The sequence below is a fragment of the Dama dama genome, chromosome X (assembly GCF_033118175.1).
Source record: "Dama dama isolate Ldn47 chromosome X, ASM3311817v1, whole genome shotgun sequence".
Taxonomy (NCBI): Eukaryota; Metazoa; Chordata; class Mammalia; order Artiodactyla; family Cervidae; genus Dama; species Dama dama.
Window position 1 is genome coordinate 82,918,611 of NC_083714.1, and position 25,932 is coordinate 82,944,542.

Consider the following 25,932-nt stretch of genomic DNA (forward strand, 5'->3'; position numbering starts at 1 on the left):
CCTTCGGGGCTAAAGCATAAAAAGCTAGGTTGAGCTTGAGATTCCTTGGTCAAGCATAATTTTTTAATTATCAAAAAGAGTTGTACTGTGGGTGAATATGAAAATTAGCAAAAAAAAAATAGAGAAAGTTAATAACAAAGGAGAAAGGGATACTAATACAAAAATATAAGTTTAAACAAAAAAGAAATGCAAAAGAATAACATAATGGAGCATATGCTTGTCAAGTGTATATCTATAATCTTTCTTCTATCCAAAGTTGAACAACTATTTATGAAAATCATACTTTATTTACTATTATTATCAAAGGGAATTTTCAAGATGATCCTCTACCCTGTTCATAAAAGGATCTTAAATGATGTGTGATCTGAAGGGCAAAATAAAGAATGAAATGCTTAATTCATACCAAACTGATATACAGTCTTTATAAAGTTATATATAACCCCTCTTTTTTCCTCTAATTTATAAACTTGCATCTCTCTAAACTTTCTATCTTACCTTCAGTTAGTGAAACTTCAGTTAGATAGATGTCAAATATCAGATGATCTCTTTTTCACAAAGAATTAAATCTGAAAAACAGAAACAGACAGTAATTAATTTTTGTGTAATCTGGACAACTGCCAGTTCTGATTAAACTCTGGCATAGCACCTGACATGGAAGTGGGTCAGATGAATTTGGTTGCCATTGAAAGTCACTGTTTTGTTTTCAGGCAACTGAGATACGCAAAGTCTGGAATAATAAGAGTTTTTTTGTTTGGATTTTCTTCTTTTTTAACCTAATACAAAATTTGAAACTTATTTTAACCAGAGTGGTTATCTCAATGAAAAGTTCTATGAAAAGTCTGATTAATACCATTTGAACAAGTTACTGTCTTGAGTGTCCATAGGATTGGCTTTTTTATAGTTTGACATTGTTTTTTCATAAATTCTTATTTTTTTTTTTACATTCTTATGAGAATTTTTTTTTAACTGGCTGCCTCTTTTATTCTAATTTTATTGTGAATCAAGTGACATATATTTTCCTATATATCTTCACATGCCTTACCCAATACCCCATTTTAGGAAGGAGTTATTAATATATACATGGAAACATTAATTTTTAGTATAGCTCAACTACAACTAACAATAGTCTTTAAAATCATGAAGTTCAGAGAGGATGGAAGTGCCTGACAAACATTCTACACCAGAGCTTTGCAAATCAAATATGCAATTAACCTGATATATTTACTCTTTGTAGACTTTTGCCTGATACACTCTGATACACTGATCTTGTTCTGTAGATAATTTTTCCTTCTAATTGAATAAAGCATAATAAAAGCCACTCTGGATCAGATTTCGAGTCCATCCAGCTCAGTAATCTGTTACTGATAATGTCAGTTTTATAGTACTGAGCACACAGTAGGCAAACTTATTTCATTGTACTGTTCTTGAAATAAGCAGGCACATGTGATTTCTAAGGCACCAATTCCCAAAGAAAAGCTAGCTCTTCCATAAAATGCATTCAAAGTTAACTCCTTTCTGAATCTTCATTTTTTCAGTATATAAAACCTTTTAACATATAAAATGGTACTTCCCTTATTTATTTCAAAATAGCTATTTCTACCCTAATGTCCCAGTAGTTCCACTTCCAGTATATATCTTAGAGAACTCTTGCAAATGTGTACAGTGAGACACAATGAGTCACAGTAGCACTGCCTATAACTGAAAAAATGAAAGCAGTTTATAAATGTGCATCAAGATGGGAATAGATAAATAAAATGTGGCATATTGATAAGGTGGGTTATTATATATACTAATGTAGATATGTCAGCACAGACAGGTCTCAAAAACAAAGTTGAGGAAAAAGAATAGAACTTGGACATATACTAGGTGTACTATTTATATAAATTAAGAATACATACAAAATATTGTATATTACCCATGAATGTATATTTATGCATGTAAAAGGATACACAGTACCTCATGAAAGTAGTTGTTTTCAGGAGGGAGTATAAAGAATAAGATTAGTGCGGTCAAGGGATACCTCAACTTCTTCTATATCCTCTACATAGAAAACCCTAAAGATGCCACTGGAAAATTACTAGAGTTAATCAATGAATATAGTAAAACTGCAAGATATAAAATCAATACACATAAATCCCTTGCATTTATATACACTGACAATGAAAAATAAGAAAGAGAAATTAAGCAAACAATCCCATTTACCATTACCACAAAAAGAATAAAATACTTAGGAACAAATTTACCTAAAGAAAAAAGATCTGTATACAGAAAACTATAAAACACTGATGAAAGAAATCAGAGATGACACAAATAGATGGAGAAATACATCATGTTATTGTATTGGAATAACCAATATAGTGAAAATGAGTATACTACCCAAAGTAGTCTATATGCAATGCAATCCCTATCAAACTACCTATGGTATTTTTCACAGAACTAGAAGAAATAATTTAACAATTTCTGTGGAAACACAAAAGACCTGAATAGTCAAAGCAATCTTGAGAAAGAAGAATGGAACTGAAGTAATTATAATCTTTCTGACTTTAGACTATACCACAAAGATAAAGTCATCAAGACAGTATGGTAATGGCACAAAGGCAGAAACATAGATCAGTGAAACAAAATAGAAAGCCCAGAGATAAATCCATGCAACTATAAACAATTTATTTCAACAAAAGAAGCAAAAATATACAATGGAGAAATGACAGTCTCCTCAACAAATGCTGGGAAAACTGGTCAACCACGTTTAAGAGAATGAAACTAGAATAACTTTGTAACACCACACACTAAAATAAACTCAAAATGGATTAAAGACCTAAATATAAAATGAGAAACTATAAAACCCTTAGAGGAAAACATAGGCAGAACACTCTGACATTAATCACAGCAAGATCCTCTATGACCCACCTCCCAGAGTAATGGAAATAAAGACAAAAATAAACAAATGGGACCTAATTAAACTTAAAAGTTTTATGCAATGAAGGAAACTATAAGCAATGTGAAAAGAAAGCCCTCAGAATGGGAAAATAATAGCAAATGAAACAACTGACAAAGAATTAATCACCAAAATATACAAGCAGCTCATGAAGCTCAATACCAGGAAAATGAACAACCCAATCACAAAATGGGCAAAATACCTAAACAGATATTTCTCCAAAGAAGACATACACATGTCTACTAAACATATGAAAAGATGCTCAATATTACTCATTATTAGAGAAATGGAAATCAAAACTACAATGAGGTATCATCTGATACTGCTATATGACCCAGAAATCCTACTGCTGGGTGTACACCCTGCAGAAATCAGAATTGAAAGAGACACATGTACCCTGATGTTCATTGCAGAACTATTTACAACAGATAGGACATGGAAGCAACCCAGATTTCCATCAGCATATGAATGGAATAAGAAGTTGTGATACATATGCACAATGGAATATTACTCAGGTATAAAAAGGAACACATTTGAATCAGTTTTAATGAGGTGGATGAACCTGGAACCTATTATACAGAGTGAAATAAGTCAGAAAGAGAAAGACAAATACTGTATATTAATGCATATATATGTAATTTAGAAAGACAGTACCAATGATCATACATGCAGGGCAACGAAGGAGACATAGATGTAAAGAACAGCCTTTTGGACTAACTGGGAGGAGGCAAGGGTGGGATGATTTGAGAAAATAGCATTGAAGCATGTATATTACCATATGTAAAACAGATGACCAGCGCAAGTTTGATGCATGAATCAGGGCACCTCAAATCCAGTGCTCTGGGACAACCCAGAAGAATAGTGTGGGGAAGGAGGAGGGAGGGTTTTAGGATGGGGGGACGCATACACCTGTGGCTGATTCATGTTGATGTATACCAAAAACTATCACAATATTGCAAAGTATTCTCCAATTTTAAAAGATTAAGTAAAAAAAGATTCTAGAAGCAAATTTACATTTACTCTACGTGTGTGTGTGCACGCATGTGCTCAAACATGTCCAAATTTCTATGGTCCCATGGAATGTAGACTGCTAGTTTCCTCTGTCTATGGAATTTTCCAGGCAAGAATACTGGATTAGGATGCCATTTTCTACTCTAGGGAATCTTCCCAACCCAGAGATCAAACCCGTATCTTTTGTATCTCCTACATTGGCAGGTGGATTCTTTACCACTAGTGCCACCTGGGAAGCCCTACTCTACCTATATACTCTGTGATTTTACAAACAGGTAGCTCAGCTTGTAAAGAATCCACTTGCAATGCAGGAGACTCCAGTTCAACTCCTGGATTAGGAAGATTCCCTGGAGAACGGATAGGCTACCCATTCCAGTACTCTTGGGCTTCCCTGGTCGCTCAGATGGTAAAGAATCCACTTGCAATGTGGGAGACCTCAGTTCAACCCCTGGGTTGAGAAGATTCCCCTGGAGGAGCGCATGGCAACCTACTTCAGTATTCTTGACCCTGAAGAATCCCCATGGAGAGGAGCCTGGTGGGCTATAGCCCATGGGGTCGCAAAGAGTCAGACAGGACTGAGCAACTAAGCACAGCACAGCACCTCCTTGGAAGCTCTACTCTACCTATACACTCTTTGATTTTACAAACTGATTAAATCAACATTTACCCATTCTTTCTATACAGAAGAATATTAAACAATATATTCTTATAAAAGTCCCTCTGGTATTTGTAACTGTCTTCTCTAACCTCTATTTTGACATTAATTCTTTCTCAAGGAGTAGTTATCATAAATGCCCCAATTTTTCCAAGTATCAAGGGCATGTTATTACCTCAACACTGTAGTTTTCTCTTTTGTTCCAAGTACATTTCTAGATGATATTTACCTTTTCATTGAAGTATTTTTTGTTTGTTTTGTTTTCATTTCTGTCTTTGGGGTTTTTTGGAGGGTATCTTTTTTTGGCGAGAGAAGACATTACTTAACTACTATGTCTGATTGTCTCAGTGCCTCTATTTTAACTATTATAACTTTTGAGATAATCTCACAATAAACTTAGGAAATCAACGCTATTATCTGTTTTTGCAAATGAGGAAACTGACATGTAAAGAAGTTAAATAACTTGTCCAAGAAAAGCAGCCATTCAGTATAAGAATCTGAAAGTTGAACCTAGCTCTGAATGATTCCAAATGCCTTGCCCTTTCCACTGCCTGCAAAGTGAAAATGTTGCAATAATTTCAAAACCCTTGACTGGGCATTAATTTTTACTAATTATATTAAGAGTAAAATGGTTCAAAACTTAAGAGATATTGTTGTTTTTATCTTACTATGGTTGTTCCTGAAAAAGAGTAAGCTTATTTTTGTTGCTACTGTTGTGTCTTTATCAGTTTAATATAAAGGTAGTGTTAGATAATTCTAGAGCTACAGTGGTAGTTTGTAACTGGAGGTGATCTTAGCCTCTACAGGATATTTAGCAATCTCTGGAGATATTTGTGGTTATCACAAGTTGCAGGAGGGTTACAGGTATCCAGAGTAGAGAGGTCAAGGATACCACTAAACATCCTATAACTTATAGAACAGTGTCCAATTCAAATAATTGAGCATCCCAAAATGTCTACAATGCTGGTTGAGAAACCCTGATCTAGAGGTAAGAAATGCATACCACAATTATAGCTGAATTTGAAGAAAACAATATTAAAAAAAACAAAGAATATATGTATTAAAATATAGAGGACTTGAAAAAATTTACAAAGCATGCTATTTCAGTTTTAACAAATCACTAAAGTTCTAAACTTTACATTCAAACTCAACATTCAAAAAACTAAGATCATGGCATCCAGTTCCAACACTTCATGGCAAATAGATGGGGAAACAATGGAAACAGTGACAGACTTTATTTTGGGGGGCTCCAAAATCACTGAAGATTGTGACTGCAGCCATGAAATTAATTTGATCTTTGGAAGAAAAGCTATGAGAAACCTAGACAGCATATTAAAAAGCAGAGATATTACTTTGCCAACAAAGGTGTGTCTAGTCAAAGCTATGGTTTTTCCAGTAGTCATTTATGGATGTGAGAGATGGACCATAAAGAAAGCTGAGAGCTGAAGAATTGATGCTTTTGAACTGTGGTGTTGGAGAAGACTCTTGAGAGTCCCTTGGACTGCAAGGAGATCCAACCAGTCCATCCTAAAATAAATGAGTCCTGAATATTCATTGGAAGGACTGATACTGAAGCTGAAACTCCAATAACTTGGCCACCTGATGTGAAAAACTGACTCATTGGAAAAGACCCTGATGCTGGGAAAGACTGAAGGCAGTAGAAGAAGGGGATAACAGAGGATGAGATGGTTGGATGACATCACTGACTTGATGGACACAAGGTTGAGCAAGCTCCAGGAGTTGGTGATGGACAGGGGAGCCTGGTGTGCTGTAGTCCAAGGGTTCACAAAGAGTTGGACACGACTGAGCTACTGAACTTACTGAAATTTCTAAAACCAGGGGAAGGACTTTGACAGAATTTTGACTTGAGATTCCAAAATTGATGTGGGATGAAGAGTAGTAAGAAAGTAATACTAAATAAGCAGTATCTGGAGCTAAGTGTATAGGTTCTGTGGCCAGTAAAATAGGGAATAGGAGTAGAGGATAGTTTTGTTTTTGTTTTTGTTTTAAGAGAGCAAGTATTTTGTTTGTTTGCTTTTTGCCTCGCATTCATCTGTTTTTATGATAAGTCTCTTATTTTCTTTTTGCTTTTCCTTCTTTTAAGGGTTTTCTTCAAATAGCTCCTATATGCTAAAATAAGAGAGATAAGGAAATGGTTTATTAAAAATTAGCTTCTTAGGTTTTCCTCTAAAATCATGAATAAGACAAGGATGTCCAGTCTCAACATATCTATTTAACATAGTACTGGAAGTCCTAGTTATAGCAATCAGAAAAGAAAAATAAATAAAGGGCATCCAAAACAGAAGGGAATAAGTAAACCTGTCACTTTTTGCAGATGATATAATATACACAGAAAAACTGAAGTCTCCAAAAATATAGTAGAACTAATAAATGCATTCAGTAAAGATGCAGGATACATGATTTTTATACAGAAATCCATTGCTTTTATGTACAATAATAATGAACTATAAGAAAGAGAAAGCAATAAAATAATCCCATCTAAAATTGCATTGGAAAAAGAAATATATATATATACACCTAGGAATAAACTTAACCAAGAAGGTGAGAGACCTACACTCTAAAAACTATAAGACACTGAAGGAAATTGAAGATGATATGGATATAAGAAGAAATGGAAAGATATCCTGTGTTCATGATTGGAAGAATTGTTATTATTAAAATGTCCATACTACTCAAATCAATCTACAGATTTAAGTAATTCCTATCAAAACACCCATGGTATTTTTCACAGAACTAGAACAGGTAATCCTAAAATTCACAAAGAACCACAAAGAACCTGAACTGCCAAAGCAATCTTGAGGGAAAAAAATGAATAAAGCTAGAAGGATAATGCTCCTGCATTCACTCTATACAACAAAACTACAGTAGTCAAAACAGCATGAAACTAGCACAAAAGCAAACATATAGATCAATGGAACAAAATAGAATATCTAGAAGTAAACTCATCCATTTTGGTCAATTATTAACAACCAAGGAGGCAAGAATATGTTGGAGAACACACTGGAGAAAAGACAATCTCTTCAGTAAGTGGTGCCGGGAGAACTAGATAGCTGTATGTAAAAGAATGGAATTAGAAATTTTTCTCATATCATATAAAAATAAACTCAAAATAGATTTAAGGTTTAAATGTAAGGCTGGAAACCATAAAACTCCTAGAAGAAACCAGGCAGTACACTCTTTGACAAAAGTCTTAGCAATCTGTCTCCTAAAGCAAGGGACACAGAAACAAAAAGAAACAAATAAGACCTAATCAAACTTAAAAGCTTTTACACAGCAAAGGAAACCATGAACAAAAAGAAAATACAACTTACTGAATTGGGAGAAAATACTTGTAAATGATAATGTCTAATAAATTATTTATATCCAAAATATATAAACAGCTCATACAACTTAATATCAAAAATTAAAGTGAGAACACCTAAATAGATATTTTTAAAAACTCATACAAATGTCCAATAGGCACAAGAAAAGATATTCCACATCTCTAATCATCAGGGAAATGCAAATCAAAACAACAATGAAATATGACCTCACATCTGTCAGAATGACTGTCATAAAAAAGACAACAAATAACAAATGTTCAAGAGGATATAGAGAAAAGGGACTACTGATAACACTGTTGATAGGAATGTAAATTGCTTACAGCCACTATGGAAAATGATATGAAGGATGCACAAAAAACTAAAAATAGAACTACCACATGATCCATCTATTTCAGTCCAGAGTAAATATTTGAAAAAAAAAAAGGAACACCAATTCAAAAAAGACATATGTACACCAATGTTCATAGAGACATTATTTACAACAGCCATGATATGGAGGCAGACTAAGTATCCATCAATGAATGAATGGAATCTTCAAAACATAAAAAGTCTCACAGATATGCAGAACAAAGCATTGGTTATCACTGGGGAGAGGGATGGGGTAGCGGATTAAGATGTAAAACTACTATGTATAAAATAAGCTACAAGGGTGTAATGTATGGAACATGGAATATAGCTAATATTTTATAACTTTAAATAAAGTACAATATATAAAGATGTTTAATCACTTATGTTGTACTTCTGAAACTATCACCTAAACTTCAATAAAAAAGAAAACTGAAAAGTTTCTGTATGAATACTTACACTTATATTAAAGAATTTTTGACTCATACAACTCTCAAAACTTGGTATCATCTGAAGTGGAAGTATTTCTAACAGTAGCAAATGCTTTGTTCTTTCTCACAATGTCATCCTTTAAGACTCAATCAACTCACCTGATTATTCAAGTTTTAAAAAGGTTTCCTGGCAAAGAGAAATTTTAAAGTGTTGAGTGCTCTGTCATAGTAAAGGTTTCTAGAGAAATGGTCTTTTGGATAACTATATATTTTAATCACCAAATATTACCACTTCTTATGAAAGTAATAATGAAATATTAGAAACATCACATATAGAAATGGTAAATATGTAGATGTATTTTTCCTAACTATTCAAGACTATTTTTTCATTATTTTTTGGTTTCACTTAAATCTCGCATCCAGATTCTCATCTTGTCTCCTTTTACTCATCTCTCACTTTCTAATTATCAGTATAAATTGGATAAATTTTTCAGTCACCTATTGCAGCCACTTAAACCCATTCTTTTTGTCTTTAAACTTCTAATCCCACTTAATCTTCTATCTGCCTCAGCTAAAAGAGCTTTACCTCATCTGTGGCTCTAATCTCTATCACCTGTCACTTGTACAAATTTTTGAAAATCAAACAAAAAACAGCAGAACAATGAAACCAGCAAGGTGTTCTCTGTCTGCCTAGGGAAAATATTTTTCCATTACAAACAGGAAAGACCCTCATTTATACCATACTACAATTTCCAGGAAACCAAATATTCTTCTTATAGAAATTAGAAAGACTGCGTGCAAGCTGGAATAATTCTTCATTTTAACCTGATAAATGGGTAACTGAACTACAGAAACAAGAAGCAGAAGTGGTCTTATTTATGATTCCTCCTTGACAAACTGCTATGTGCATTTGAAAGTACTGAATGAGGAATCAGAATCCTGAGTTGCATCAGAGTCCTCCATTTGCTCAAAACTTGTGGGCAAATCATATAATCTTTCTGAGATTGTTTTTCTTTATTTTTAATTGGTAAAAAGAGGATGATAATACCTGCCAGTTTGCCTCAGATTACTAAGTATCAAACAAAATGATATACAAGCAGCACTTTGTAAACTATAAACTTCCATCCAAATTCAGTTATTTTAGGCAGTATAAAGAGATTTATATTCCTCTATATTAGAACTTTCACTTTCATTACACACCAGAGGCAAAATACAGACTTCTGAGGCCTGCTCCAAACTTATTCTATCAGAATCAATAGAGGCAAGTCCCAACCATCTGTATTTTTAGCAAGAACTCTAACATTTGAGAGGTACTACCCACTCCAGTATTCTTGCCTGGCAAATCACATGGACAGAGGAGCCTGGCAAGCTACAGTCAATGAGGTCGCAAGGAGTCAGTCACGGTTGAGCTACTAACACACATATAATAGTACATCATTCTCTTTTCTGGCATACTCCTTTCTTTCTACTTCAAGGAAAGTTTAACTGTTATGTACCACTCAATTTTCTTATCATCTTTAAGTTGTTTGCCAAAATACAACAAAAATGCTGTTGTGTTGTCACAAAAAAAAATCTCAATTAAATTTTAAAAATTAAGTAACTTAGATTTCAACTGAAATTGTCTGATAAATGCTTTTAACTTTAAAAAGGAAAGCTTGTTCTTTGTATTACAATGGATTGAAAAATAGAGAACTAAAAATGAAGAATTATGAAAATAATATCCTGGGGGAATTATAATTACCACATTAGCTTTATTCATGCCAGAGTTTAACACATTCAACAGTTCCTGAGTTAAGAGACTATATTGGTTCTTTACATCTCAATTACTCCAGTAAAAATTCAAGATCTCAAAACACATCTAAGTTTCGTAGGTGAAATTTGCCATATCTGAGTTTATCAATATGTGACTTATGTTGTTTCAGTTAAACCTTCTTATTTAAAGTCCCAAAAGAACAGTTTGGGAGGCATTATACATATCACCTTTATCACTTTAGCCATGTTCTAAGGGTGAAAAAAGAAAAACACAGTTGCCTATTTAGGTTAGACAAGGTAGGAGGTATTACTAAATCTGGTAGAGTGGAAGAAACAAAAGCAATATCTAAGATAACCCAAAACAAAAAGAAATATTACTAAATACAATGAATAATAAATGAATAATTGTGCCTAGAGTGTGCCTAGAGTGTAAAATTATACTTTTGAAGACTACATCTAGCTTTTAAAAAACACTAACGTTGATAAACTAAACATTTCCTACTAACATGTTTAAGAGAATACAGTAAGTTCAGTGATCTTAAGTGTTTAATTGGATTATGTGTTAATATAATATTAATATATTTTTAGAGACTATATTAATTTGGAAACAACCTAAATAAACATCCTCAGGACAGTACATGAATAAATCATGATATATTTATACAGAAGAATACCCTATTGCAGTGAAAATGAATGAACTAGGGTTACATGTAGTAACATAAATAAGGAACATTATGATGAGTTACAAAAGCAAGTCAAAGAAGAAGGAAAAGTAGTTATGATTTCATCAACATAAAGTTCAAACACACATAACACTAAAGAACATACTGCTTAGGAATGCAAATACTATGGTAAAACTATTTTAAAAAAACAGGGAAATTATATATAAAGTTGAGACAATAGTTGTCTCTAAAGAAGGAAGGAAAGGAATGTGATTAGGAAAGGATTACACAAGAGAATTTATGGGGAATGGTAATTTTCTTTTCTCATAATGGATACTCAGTCACAGGAGTTTGTTGTTCAGTACTCATGTTTTACAAATATTATTTTACAGGCAGTCGATGTTTAAAAACAATTAAAATTTCATGTATTTCTTTTCTCTGTAATATATCTACTCTGCCATAAAACAAGTATATGATTAACAGATTTCAGTTCTTTGTTTTCAACAGCAGCAGTTATAACTAAATATGCTGGTGGCTCAGATGGTAAAGAATCTGCCATCAATGCAGGAGACCTGGGTCCAATCCCTTGGTCAGGAAGATCCCCTGGAGAAGGGAATGGCTACACACTCCAGTATTCTTGCATGGAGAGTTCCATGGACAAAGGAGCCTGGCAGCTTACAATCCATGGAGTCACAGAGTCAGAAATGACTGAGTGACTAACACATGCATTTACTTTATTTTTTTTTCAATTATTTTTATTAGTTAGAGGCTAATTACTTCGCAATATTGCAGTGGATTTTGTCATACATTGACATGAATCAGCCATGGAGTTACATGTATTCCCCATCCCGATCCCCCCTACCACCTCCCCCCCCACCCGATTCCCCTGGGTCCTCCCAGTGCACCTGGCCTGAGCACCTGTCTCATGCATCCAGTTAGGTATAGTATTTTTACTATTTAATAGTTCTATTACTGTGCCTAAGATTAAAAAAAAATACTATATCTAACTTTAAGAAAAAAAAGAAGTTCAAGGATAATAGGAGGGCAAATTTTGGAATAAAAATTAGTTTAGAACTCTGTTTTAACTTAAGATGGACAACAGTAACAAATTTACTAACTGGACAAATATCTTCAGATCTTAATTTTACCAAAAACCCGATCCTATCCTAATATCTCTCTCTTAATAAGATCCACAATATACAAAAACACTTTTAAAATACTTTTTTAAAAAGACTTGCTCTTTTTCAGAAGAACATAACTAAAGTGAAAGTGAAAGTCACTCGTGTCCAACTCTGCAACCCCATGGACTATACAGTTCATGGAATTCTCCAAGCCAAAATATTGGAGTGGGTAGCCTTTCCCTTTTCCAGGGGATCATCCCAACCCAGGGATCAAATCCATGTCTCCTGCATTGCAGGCATTTTCTTTACTAGCTGAGCCACAAGGGAAGCCCCATAACTAAAGTACTTTACATAAAATTTAGAAATGCTTAAGCTTTGGTGCATTGTTCTGGTCTACATGTGGATTACTTTAAGAAGTGTATAAATACATATTAAACACATAGGGAAGAATTTTTAGAAACATTCTTTTTACCTTTTCACCAAAAAAGTACTCAAACTGTGAAATACAATTGTTTATCTAACAAGTAAAGTGATACAACAATAATGAAATCTGCCAAGTTTTGTCTCCAGAGAGGTAAATCTTGCATCCCAAATACATACATGTGGAGAGATATAAATAAAAATATTTATACAGTTTCACCTAGGGAAGTGGTTTACAGATTATTCTTCCTCAGAACTATACACAAAAAGGATTTTTTTTCCAGCATTATGGGTTTATAATTAGTTAACAGTCTGAAGCCTAATAATCATCAACACAAAAGAATAAACAGTATCGTTTTGAACCATTTTGGTTCAATAGGAAATGATCCTTAAGATAAAAACAGGCTTACCAAATTATTTGTTATTTTCCCCACATAGTTAAAGATAAGAAAAACGTTAACATCACACATAAAATTCCCCACTAAAAATATTATTATGGCTACTTTTTCCCCTAAAGTAATATATATTAGCGCTTTCCTGGAATTTCTAAGTTTTGAATTGAAACACGACGCCAATGCCAAAGATTCTTCTCATAAATCTAGAGATTTAGCGTCTAGTAAATTACCTCTGGGCATATTAATAAATCACATATAAATGCTAATCATTATTTAGCATTTCTACTAACCTCCCGCTCACTATAGATTTCGTAGTAGCTTTCATATTTTACACCATTATAAAAAACAATCTATTCCTAAGATATATTTCACAGTAACTTCATCTCTTAAACTCCTAGGCTTACGTTTTTGTCCTCCCCGTCTAACCCAACAAATGAAAATCACCAGCCCCGAATCCCTCGGGTCCTTATTTCATACAAGTATAATTTTTTAAAAGTACTTTAAAATCCCTATACCTTTTTCCGTCATCCGTAAGACTTAAGCTCTGAGAACAGAAGTGAGGCGTCAAGGATCGTATCAAATCTGAAGAAAGAAGTGTGGCGGACGGTTAAAGAGAGTACGGAGTAGGACGAGAGAAAGAACTATGTCCGCTGGGTGAGATACACCGTTAGGCGCTGGGCACGCTAAAGACACGAGGCGGAGGGGCGTGACCTCTTGCACTCGAGCCCCATAACGCCCCCAAGCGACTGCAGCACACTCTAACGGCTTCTCCGAACGGCAACCATTTTGACTTTGCCCTAGCCACGCCCCTCCGACGCAGACGGCTCCTCCCCCAACCTGCGCAGAAACAGTCGAATTGCGAACCTTGGAGCAGGGCGAGTAGCAGCTCTGGACTAGAACCGTGCTCTCTGAGCGCCTTCAAATCCTTGCTGCTGCCACTGGCTGTCACAGTCCATGAAAGTCATGGGCCCGTATTGAATATGGAGAGTATTCTTTCCTGTTTGAAAAGCTGCTGCTATGGCTTAAGGAAGCGGGGAAGGGGAGGGCTGGGAGCCCTGAAAGTGGCTAGCGGAGACCTTTTCAGGTCTAGTTAAGGGGGTGTGAGGGCTCTGACAGTGCTGGCAGTTTGTTTTGTTTGTTATTGTTTTCCTGTTAGCTGCATCCATCCTAGAATCAGGAGACATGGGACTGCTTTGGCAAGAGTCAGGAGTTGCGGGACTGGTTTGAGAAGCTTCCTGAACGTGAACCCTCGCTTTTTGAGGACTACTGTTACCTGTTTTTTCTGTGAATTTATCCACTCCTGAGAAATCGAAGTAGGGTGGTGTGGAAACAGGTGACCGAAGTTTGCCAGAGGTTTGGGGCAAAGGTATAGGTTTTGAATGGATAATGAGGGCAAATAGTTTTTGTGGACAGTGTAGCCTGGCGTGTTGCAGCCCATGGGGTCACAAAGAGTCAAACACGATTGAGTGAACTGAACTTAGTTTTTGTAGAACTTCTTCCTTTTTCTGGATGGAGGTGACTGGTAATGAGTTAAAGTTCTTAACACCAGTCCTCTGAACTAAGTTGAGTGCTTGCTTTTTAATAACCTGATTTAACACATGAAGAAACTCACAGTTCCTAAAGCTACAAAAATTCATCAGTGCCACCTGTGTTACCTTTTAAGCAATGAGGTTGAGATTAGGAATGAGCCTGTGGGGAGCCCTGAATTGAAGAAGTATGAGATTGTTTTTCACAACTGAAATGCCATCACAGAATTTCCATGTGGCTGTTCTTCTTCCAGAAATTACTATTACAGAAATAGAGTAGTTTGGTATCTTGCTATTGAATGAAACTTGGCGAAATAACAAAATATAGATCATAGTAATTCTTTGATAGCTCATATTAAAATTATTTTGCATTTATTAATTTGTAAATCTGAAATATAGAAAGACATTTGGTGAGAGGATTAAATAATGTAAACCATACTGAGAATATTAGTAACGTTTTGTGCTGAACTGGTCAAGATAAACCAAGAATAAAATGTGAACCTTTGTGGAGGTGCAGAAATAGGTCATTTCATGAACAGAGTAGATAACTGAAAGGCTCAGTTTAAAGGATATAATTTATAGAAGTGTAGTTGTGTTAGATAATTTTTTTAAAGTACCATCATAAAAGAAAGTGCTGGACTATGGGTCAGAAAGTCAATTTCCAATCTCATTTCTGCCTTTTAAGAAACATGTGTTGAGACATGTCATATAGTCTTTGTCATGTAATGTTTACTCATCTGTAAACATTTTGACCTGCCAACCTTTTAAAGCTTTTGTGAAGATGAAATATAAGGGCTCACTAAATTGTAAAGTTTTGAAACATGTTAAGCATTAAGAAGTAGAGTACAAATTGCTGTCTCTTTCCCCAGATCTTTTGGAAGAATTTAAGGTAATAGCTCTAACACTGCTTTTGTTTTCTACTTTACTAGTACAGGTTAGTTTTGCTCTACCTAAAAGCCTACGCTATGTGACTTCCATTAATAAGATAGTTTACTAATTTTCTTTCACTGTGAAGTAAAAATTAATGGTTTAAATAATTCAGTGTCATTAATTTATCAGTAGTTTATTACCTAACAAAAATGAACTGCTAAACAACTCTTCAATCCATCAAAGGAAGTGAAGAGGTTTAACTTGAATCATACCATCTGATAGTGATTAGTTCTCTTGATTTTTTTTTTTTTTTTTAGAAATGGAGCTTTTCCTTTGAGTAGAGGAAGAAGAAAATGACGTGGACTCAGACCTATCTTTCATAAATAAATAACTTGAACTGAAACTTGAGTAACATTTATTTGTCACCTATATAAAATGCAGAAATCTCATTGTTGTAGTATGCAAAAAGAACAAATGTGCTACCACAATTGAATTAGCATGGTAATTGTGAATTCTGTCTTTAGGCAGTTAAATACACTGAAATAATTATGTTAGATTAGATCCAGTCTCATTTTAAATAGTTTGATGGAATAGCCAGATTTATTTTTTGTAATGTGTTCATGCAGATGTTTTACAAGTATACAGTTAATAGCAATATGTGTGCAATATGAACATTGTTTGTAGAGTAGTACTTGATAAAACAAGGAAAGAATTGAAGGATACTTCCCTACCCCAATGCTCTTTTTTTTTTTTTCCTTTCTTGCTTCTCTCAGTTTCTACCCCTCTACTGTGTTATCCCTTAAGCAATGAGGTTGAGGTTAGGAAAATGTTCTGACATTTTGTTGTTGTTGTTGTTGTTGGACTTACTTAAAACATATTCGTTTCCAGGAAGCCTTCCAGGTTATTTACCTAATCTCCTAACCCATTATCCCAACAAACCAAATCTTAAAGCACAATTTCCCACAAATCCCTATTCTTTCCTCCTTTCCCCATCTATTTCCTCTCCATTTTAGAGCCCCACCCTTTTTTTAACCTTTATAATCATATGTTTACTTATCTCTCTCTTTCATTAGACTGAGTTCCTTGAGGATGGGGTTCTTACCTTTTTTTTGAATCTTCATTTTCTGACACAGCACTTGGCCCAGAGTGAGCAAAAAAAAAATGAGCAGATGACCTTCAGCTAAGAATTAACACTTATTGAGTCTCTACTGTGGGCTTAGCAGTGCATCTAGGATGTCAGTACAGAGGTTTATAGGACCCAGTCCCAATTTCAAGCAACTTTTGATTTAACTGAACCAGGACACATAAGAAAATGAATGTGCAGCAATTCTTAATCCTATGTGTGGACTTACTAAGCTTGAAATTGTATGTAAAATTTTGTATATTGGTATGTGCCTTTTCCTGGGGAAAATGTCTATTGTTGACATCTGTTTCTCCAAGGGACTCTGGAAAAGGCTGAGAATCAATGAAGTAGATAATAGGTACTGTAGACATAAGACTAAAGAAAGGGATGTTGTGAACTGGACTGGTATCATTGTCTCCTTTTGTAGCCACCTAAAAAGATGAGACTGTGTTATAGGCAAACGTTGCCAGCTACCTTACAAATGCTCTCCATTGTGAATGGCTTTACATGCTAAAGCAGAATTACATATCAGAGTCTCTTCGGCTTTGCTATTATTGTCTCTGAGGCTTTGCTATTATTGACAGATGCATTTTTTGACTACAATATTATTAATATTTCAAATTTTGTTTTTCAATATCACCTGAAAGTAGTCTTATGATTTATGTCTTAGCTAACTAGTAGAAGATGTATCTTATAAGAAGTATTGCATGTAAGGATTGCTTATGGTTCATCATTTGATGAACTTATCAATTTCTTTCATTTTACAGATGTGAAAACTGAAGCCTAGAGATGGATAATTAACTGCTGAATAGAAGAACAAGGAGGAAGGAGGAATTCAATGCCAGCTCAACTCAAAGTCACTATGAAAGTTAGAATGCAAAGAGAGAAATAATAGTTGAGCTGGCTTTGAATTCTTCCTTCCTCCTGTTCTTCTATTCATCACTCGATTATCCATCTCTGAGCTTCAGTTTTCACATTTGTAGAATGAGGGAAGTTGACAAGTGATCTGTAAGTTTTCTTTCAATTCTGAAGATCTTGAGTTTCTGTGTTTCCAAACTCTACCATCCATACATATACAAAGGATGATTAAGATGCTGGGAGCTACTACAGAGGCACATGCTGACCCACACTGACAGCCAGTTGGACATGGAGGCCTCATTGGCCAGCAGCGAAGTGCTGGACCTCATCGCCGGGGAGCAGGAGCTGCCAAGCCCAGCCTGGTCCCCATCCCCTTCCTGGAGGAACCCCAAGTGGCAGCACAGGACATGGTGAAGCAAGTGGTGGCTGAGGAAGAGGAGGACCACACTGGGGAGTAGTGGGATGAGGATGCTGATGGCTCTGAGGAGGGCACAGTCAGCAACAAGAGCCTGGACCTCAACCTTGCCAACAAGCTGATGGGCTTCAAGCTGGCCAAGGACAAGGTGGGAGCAGGTGCACAGGACCACAAGCCTGCCTACCACATGTGTGGGAAGAGCTTCAAGTTCCTTGGGACCCTCAGCCACCTCTGTAAGGTCCAGGGCCCCAAGGAACCTGGGGCAAGAGCACTGTCTCCTGGGGGCCCAAGGGACTACCACTGAGCCACTGCCCAGGCTAGCTGAGCCCCAGACCCTGGAGCCCCTGGCCAAGGTGGAGGCCAGACCTGAAGCCCTGGAAGATAAGCAGAGCGAGGAGGTCAAAGGGCCCTCTGACCATGTGGGGGGAGGAGTGGAGTAGGGGGCGCTGCAGAGAAGTCCTGGAGAAGAGTGACAACAAGAAGAAACCAAAGACAGGCTCCCCCAGGAGCACAGCCAGCAAGGCGGACAAGAGGAAGAAGATGTGCAGCGTGTGTTGCAAGAGGTTCTATTCCCTGCAGGACCTGACGTGGTACATGAGGTTGCACACAGGAGAGAGGCTGCACAAGTCCCAGACCTGCAAGTGGACCTTTTCCTTGAAGCACAGCATGGTGCGCCACCAGGGGTCCACCAGAAGGCCCAGCACACCGAGCACCACAACAAGGACAGTGAAAGGGAGGCCAGGGAGGACGGCAAGAATGAGTTTAACCACAGTGGCATCACCCACATGTCAGAGAGCAAGATGGACTTGGGCCTGCTTGCCAGCAACCACATGGTGGTCACCCAGAGCCAGGAGAGGATGGCCACCATGAGGAGAGGGCAGGGAATTGGACAGCCATCACTGGCCAGGCCAAGGCTGGCAGAAGTGCTCCCAGGGCCACCACTGTGGGCAGCCCCTAGGAGCTGGCATGTCAGGGTGACCCTGGCCAGGAGAGCCCAGCTCCCCTTATGCAGGATGTGCTAGAGCTGTCCAGCCAGAGGCCCGCCCACCCTTTCCTGGCTGCTGCCTACGGCACCTTTCTCCTGGGCCTGGAATGATGGCCTGGAAAGGCAGCCGCCTCCTCTGTGCCATAGCCTTACCGACTGTGTGGAGGTGGTGCACATGCGATTCGAGTGCCTTAATTACTTACCAGCCCGTTGGAGTTGTCCTGGATGTTGTGTGTTCTCAAAATGACTTTTTGAAAAACAAAAGATATATTTTAATAAATTATTTGGAGAGGACCTTTTCATTTAAGAATTAACCTTACCTTCTATCTTGGTGTGTGTGAGCTTGCTTTTGCGAATCTGTGATAGTAGTGTTTGTTCTTGAGCTGGAAACAAGAGGAAAAAAAAATGCCCTTGGATACCTATGGCCAATAACTGGAACAAAGTGATGTGAATTTCATGTAAATTCCCAGAGGATATGTGGAAAAGATGATCATTTCTCAAATACACTTTTCTGTCTTATTCTGTTTGCTACATGGTGGAGCTGTAATTTGGTCAGTCCTCAGTGTATTGTAGGATGTGGTTGATGAAGGTTTCTAATTTGGTTCAAGCCAGAACCAGGAAAGACTCTAGCTTTGACCTTTTAAGTGTTTCCACTCTCTCAGTGTTAGACATGCCATTACTGTTGCAGTTTCCAGACAGAGAAGAATCCCTTGGCAACTGAACAGATGGAAAACATGCATAGATGTCATATATCTGATCCCACCCCCTTTTTGGTTTATACATTATTATTATTTGTAGGTCTTCAATTTGATGGTCTCTGCAGTCAGCAGAAACAAATGGGCAATATTTGTCCTGGGAGATCTGAGCCACCCCCACCGGGGTCTCCTTTGGAGTGTCTGCCCACAGATTTTCCTTGTCTCCCTCAGATGGCAGCTCTTCTGCTGTACTTAGACAAGCCTCTCTTCTGTGACTGAAGAACCCAGCAGGGGTCATGTGGTCCTCCACCCACTCAGGGGCCTGGGGGCAGCTGGGAGGTTAGAGGAGGCTAGGTGGGTGCTGGGGTTTCTGAGAAACCCAGGCAGCAATACCTGTCGCTCACCAAGTCTTCCTGCCAAACCCAGCCCTGGCCTCACCTACCTGCACTCCTGTCCTTTGCAGAGTGAGGAAATTCTACTACTGGTAATGTGAGACTGAAGAGGAAAAATAGTGTGTGTTTACCATCCTGTAATCTGGATTTGGTGCTTGAAGATAAACACCTTATCTCTAGTTTCTGAATTGCCTGAGCCCCTGGGCATGCATGGAGAAGGAAATGGCAACCCACTCCAGTACTGTTGCCTGGGAAATTCCATGGACAGAGGAGCCTGGTAGGCTACAGTCTGTGGGGTCACAAAGAGTCAGACATGACTGAGCGACTTCACTTCACTTCACTGGGCATGCAAACTAAGCTATGATTCACTGAGTTTAAACAAATCACAAATTTTATAGTTTAATATTGGGAGAGGGGACAGAACAACAAACAAATGATACATCTCTCAACCTCACTAATAAAATGTGGCAAAACCTTATGAACTACAAGGGTACAGATGAAGCCTAAATAAAGCCTAAATCAACAGTGATTATTGCGAGTGGCAGCCTCGGATGCATTGCTGGGCTGGTTCCTGCTACATCTCGCCCCAGCATAGAGTTGGGGTGGGCACACAGAGGTGGATTTTCTTTCTTGAGCATTGTATGCAGTCAGTAGACACCCCTCACTTTAGCTGCCAGCAGTGACAAGAAACTGGTCATACTATAGCTGGACTGTGCTCAGCGGCCTGTCCTCCAGTCAGACCCCAGGACTCCACAACCTCAGTGCCTTAGACCTCCTGGGACTCAGGACTCCTCTGTCTGTAGATTTGTGCCCACAACATGAACCCCCTACCCCCTCCACTTCCTCACCAAATTCTGGTGGCCAAAATCCACCTGCCCAGTCTTCAAAGGAAGCTATGCGTTCTTGATGAAAAGCAATATCTTTGCATATGAAAGGAGAAAGGTTGAGGTATATAAGATCTTTAACTATATTAAGGATGTGTGAACCAGTTTCAAAATGAGGTTTTATTTTCTCTAGGTGAAGATGAATCAGAACCAATGATCCTCCCACCCCATATCACTTCATACCATGTGTGGTGTGCTTACCTAAAACCAATTCATTCATCCTTTAATTTTTTATGACAATTGTTGTTGTTATTTTTGTTGTTGTTATTATTTGGTTGTCTTGTTTTTCTTCCCAGCTCTCCACACTAAAACTCAGAACTTTTTGAGTGAAGAAACCATGAGTTAACTCTTTGCTGGGGAATATTACTCAGCCATAAAAAGGAGCTAATGTGAGTCAGTTGAACTGAGATGGACGAACCTAGAGCCTATTATACAGAGTGAAGTAAGTCAGAAAAAGAAAAATATAGTATGTTAATGCATATATATGAAAGAAAGAAAAATGGTACCGATTAACTTATTTGCAGGGAAGGCATAAAAACACAGACAGAGAGGGGGGATTTGTGGACATAGCAGGGGAAGGAGAAGGTAGAATGAATTGGGAGTAGCATTGAAATACATACATTACCATGTGTAAAACTGTCGGCTAGTGGGAAATTGTTGTATAACACAGGGAGCTCAGCCTGGTGCTTTGTGATGACCTAGAGGGATGGGATGGGGTGAGAGGTGGAAGAGAGGTTCAAGAGGGAGAGGAAATATGTATACCTATGACTAATTCATGTTGATGTGTGGCAGAAACCAACACAACATTGTAAAGCAATTATCCTCCAGTTAAATATAAGTTAAAAAAGGTACAATTATGTTGTATATTTTCCAATTTTATATGTATGGTATCATGTTGCTTTCTTTTTTATTTAAGATGACTCTTCTGAGCCATTGTGTCATTTTCACTTTCACCTCAGTATAGTTTTGTATTATAGAAATATCACACAATTTATCCATTCTATTTATTGATGTAAATTTATGCTATTTCCATAGTTTTCTGTCATTAGAAACAATAGTTCTATGGTCATTCTTGTATATATTTCCTGACAGATGCGGACAGTTTCTCTAGAGAATATACCTGAGTGGGGTTGCTAGGTTAGAGACTATAGGTATTTTCAAGTAATGAGTCTATGTTGATTTCCATTGTAATCTATCTATATACCTTTTATTTTTCTTACATTTACTAGGAATCCAGAACAATGCTTAATTTCATATCTATATCTATCAGTTCAGTTCAGTTCAGTCGCTTAGTCATGTCCGACTCTGCGACCCCATGAATTGCAGCACGCCAGGCCTCCCTGTCCATCACCAAGTCCTGGAGTTTACTCAAACTCATGTCCATCGAGTAGGTGATGCCATCCAGCCATCTCATCCTCTGTCGTCCCCTTCTCCTCCTGCCCCCAATCCCTCCCAGCACCAGGGTCCTTTCCAATGAGTCAACTGTTCACATGAGGTGGCCAAAGTATTGGAGTTTCAGCTTCAGCATCAGTCCTTCCAGGGAACACCCAGGACTGATCTCCCCTTAGGATGGACTGGTTGGAACCCCTTGCAGTCCAAGGGACTCTCAAGAGTCTTCTCCAACACCACAGTTCAGAAGCATCAATTTTTTGGCACTCAGCTTTCTTCACAGTCCAACTCTCACATCCATACATGACCACTGGTAAAACCATAGCCTTGGCCAGATGGACCTTTGTTGGCAAAGCAATGTCTCTGCTTTTTAATATGCTATCTAGGTTGGTCATAACTTTCCTTCCAAGGAGTAAGTGTCTTTTAATTTCATGACTGCAATCACCATCTGCAGTGATTTTGGAGCCCGAAAAAATAAACTCTGACACTGTTTCCACTGTCTTCCCATCTATTACCCATAAGGTGATGGGACCAGATGCCATGATCTTAGTTTTCTGAATGTTAAGCTTTAAGCCAACATTTTCACTCTCATCTTTCATTTTCATCAAGAGGCTCTTTAGTTCCTCTTCATTTTCTGCCATAAGGGTGGTAACATCTGCATATCTGAGGTTATTGATATTTCTCCTGGAAATCTTGATACCAGCTTGTGCTTCTTCCAGCCCAGCGTTCCTCATGATGTACTCTGCATATAAGTTAAATAAGCAGGGTGACAATATACAGCCTTGACGTACTCTCCTTTTCCTATTTGGAACCAGTCTGTTTTTCCATGTCCAGTTCCAACTGTTGCTTCCTGACCTGCATACAGGTTTTTCAAGAGGCAGGTCAGGTGGTCTTGTATTCCCATCTCTTTCAGTATTTTCCACAGTTTATTGTGATCCACACAGTTGAAGGCTTTGACGTAGTCAATAAAGCAGAAATAGATGTTTTTCTGGAACTCTCTTGCTTTTTCAATGATCCAGTGGATGTTGGCAATTTGATCTCTGGTTCTTCTGCCTTTTCCAAAACCAGCTTGAACATCTGGAAGTTCATGGTTCACATATTGCTGAAGCCTAGCTTGGAGAATTTTGAGCATTACTTTACTAGCATGTGAGATGAGTGCAATTGTGCAGTAGTTTGAGCATTCTTTGGGATTGGCTTTCTTAGGGATTGGAATGAAAACTGATCTTTTCCAGTCCTGTGGCCACTGCTGAGTTTTCCAAATTTGCTGGCATATTGAGTGCAGCACTTTCACAGCATCAACTTTCAGGATTTGAAATAGTTCAACTGGAATTCCATCACCTCCACTTGCTTTGTTTGTAGTGATGCTTTCTAAGGCCCACTTGACTTCACATTCCAGGATGTCTGACTCTAGGTGAGTGAGCACACCACTGTGATTATCTGGATCGTGAAGATCTTTTTTGTACAGTTCTTCTGTGTATTCTTGCCACCTCTTCTTAATATCTTCTGCTTCTGTTAGGTCCATACCATTTCTGTCCTTTATCGAACCCATCTTTGCATGAAATATTCCCTTGGTATCTGTAATTTTCTTTAAGAGATCTCTAGTCTTTCCCATTCTGTTGTTTTCCTCTATTTCTTTGCATTGATCGATGAGGAAGGCTTTCTTATCTCTTCTTGCTATTCTTTGGAACTCTGCATTCAAATGGGAATATCTTTCCTTTTGTTCTTTACTTTTCACTTCTCTTCTTTTCACAGCTATTTGTAAGGCCTCGTTAGACAACCATTTTGCCTTTTTGCATTTATTTTCCATGGGGATGGTCTTGGTCCGTGTCTCCTGTACAATGTCACATCTATATATCTATCTATATCTGTGAATATGCAAATCTGTTAGTTGACCCTCAGTTTTCATGGATGTTTTGTTTTCCCGTTCCTAGTTTACTAGATGTTAGGTCATGAACCATTCATCTGAAAGTTGGTTTGTTGAATGCACCAAGTTTTGGATTTTATCTAATGTTTTTTCTCTTTATGTTGAGATTATCATTTGTGTTTTTTTTTTTTAACCTAGCAATATGGTTAAAATGCATATATCCATTTTTCAAATATTAAACTATGCTTACATTTCTAGGCTAAACCCATCATGAAGTATTTTTGATACATTGCTTGAATAATTTTTTTCTCATTCCCCACACTATGATTCTGAATGATGAAAGAAACTGTTTTTAAGGTATTGTTCCATGATGTTTTTAGAGTCTTGGCAGCTACTGGAGTAATTAATTGATCAGGCTTATGTTCATTCATTAATAATGTATGAAAAAATTCCACAGGGCAATAGGAGGACTATTGCTTCATTGCTAATCTTTTGTATAATATTTTTGCCTCTCTGTTTTTAAGTGAGTTTAGTCTATAATTATCCATTCATTTATAGTAATATTCTTTTTGTGTTTTGGGTATCAAAATTTGGGGAGTGTTCTTTATATTTTCTATTCTTTGAAAGAGTTTGTTTAAGATAGGAATTGGTCTTTTCTCAAATGATTGAAGTAATATACCAGTAAAACCATTTGGTACTGTATCTGTTGTTAATTAATTTGTTTATATGTTTTAACATATTTAATCAAAATTTAGAATACTATTTAACTGTTTTTAGTTTATTTCAGAAATATTGTCCTATGATATGTCCATTTTTTTCTAATTCCAATTTATTGTCATACTGTTCATAATTTATCATTTTAAAGTAATTTCATCTGCAGCTATTTTTCTAGTTTTATTTCTGCACTTTGTTTATGCCTTGTCTTTTTCCCTTATCGCTTTCTGTAGAGGTATGTTATTAGTCTTTACAGAGAACTCAACTTCAAACTTTTTGATCCTGTCTATTTCTATTGTTTTACCTCTGAGTTTATTTTCTTATACCTCCTTCAGATTTATTCTCTGTTTTTCCTGACTTTATGAGATGAATGCTTATTGAGTTAATTATTAGCTTACCTTCCTTTTAAAGTGAGTTTTTAAGGGTAGAAAATTCAAAGTATGACATTAGCTTTACATCCCACAAGCCACATTCCACTTATTTCTTTGTCTTTCAGTTGTAACTGTTTTTAAATTTAAAAAAAAGTATCTTAAGTTCATACACATAGTCTTTTCCAAATATATGTATGCCTATATATGTATTTTAAATAAACTTTAACTCTTAGAACAGTTTTAGATTCTTAAAAAAAATCTGAAGCAAATTCTCATAGTAATTCATTATTGAAGTGTGGTTAAGTAGTAGGTTTGTCTGATATGTGTTATATCTGCTTTATGGCGCTGAGTATGATCAGTTTTAATGTGTCGTGTGCTTATAAATGATGTGTATTTACAAATTAATGGGCACAGGTTTCACTGTAATTGTCTATATGTTAATTTTTAAATTAAGATTCTTAATCAGGTCTTTTGTGACTTTAGTTTTAGTTTTGTCAGGTACTGAGAGAATTTTATGAAAACCACCAAGGTTAATCATTTCCTCTGTCAGTTTTATATATATCCATACAAACACACTTTAAGGCTATATGGAGAAACATGAGTGTGTCCCTGGTAGCTCAGCTGGTAAGGAATCACCTCCAATGCAGGAGACCCCAGTTTGACTCCTGGGTTGGGAAGATCCCCTAGAGGAGGGCATGGCAACCCACTCCAGTATTCTTGCCTGGAGAATCCCCATAGACAGAGGAGCCTGGTAGGTTACAGTCCATAGGTTCAT

General features: G+C 37.0%; 1 pseudogene; it reads right to left on the minus strand.

The window, feature by feature from the left end:
• The window catches only part of LOC133052736 (tigger transposable element-derived protein 1-like), a 57,994-nt pseudogene extending 39,001 nt beyond the window's left edge, over positions 1–18,993 (minus strand).
• Between the last annotated feature and the right edge of the window lie 6,939 nt (positions 18,994–25,932).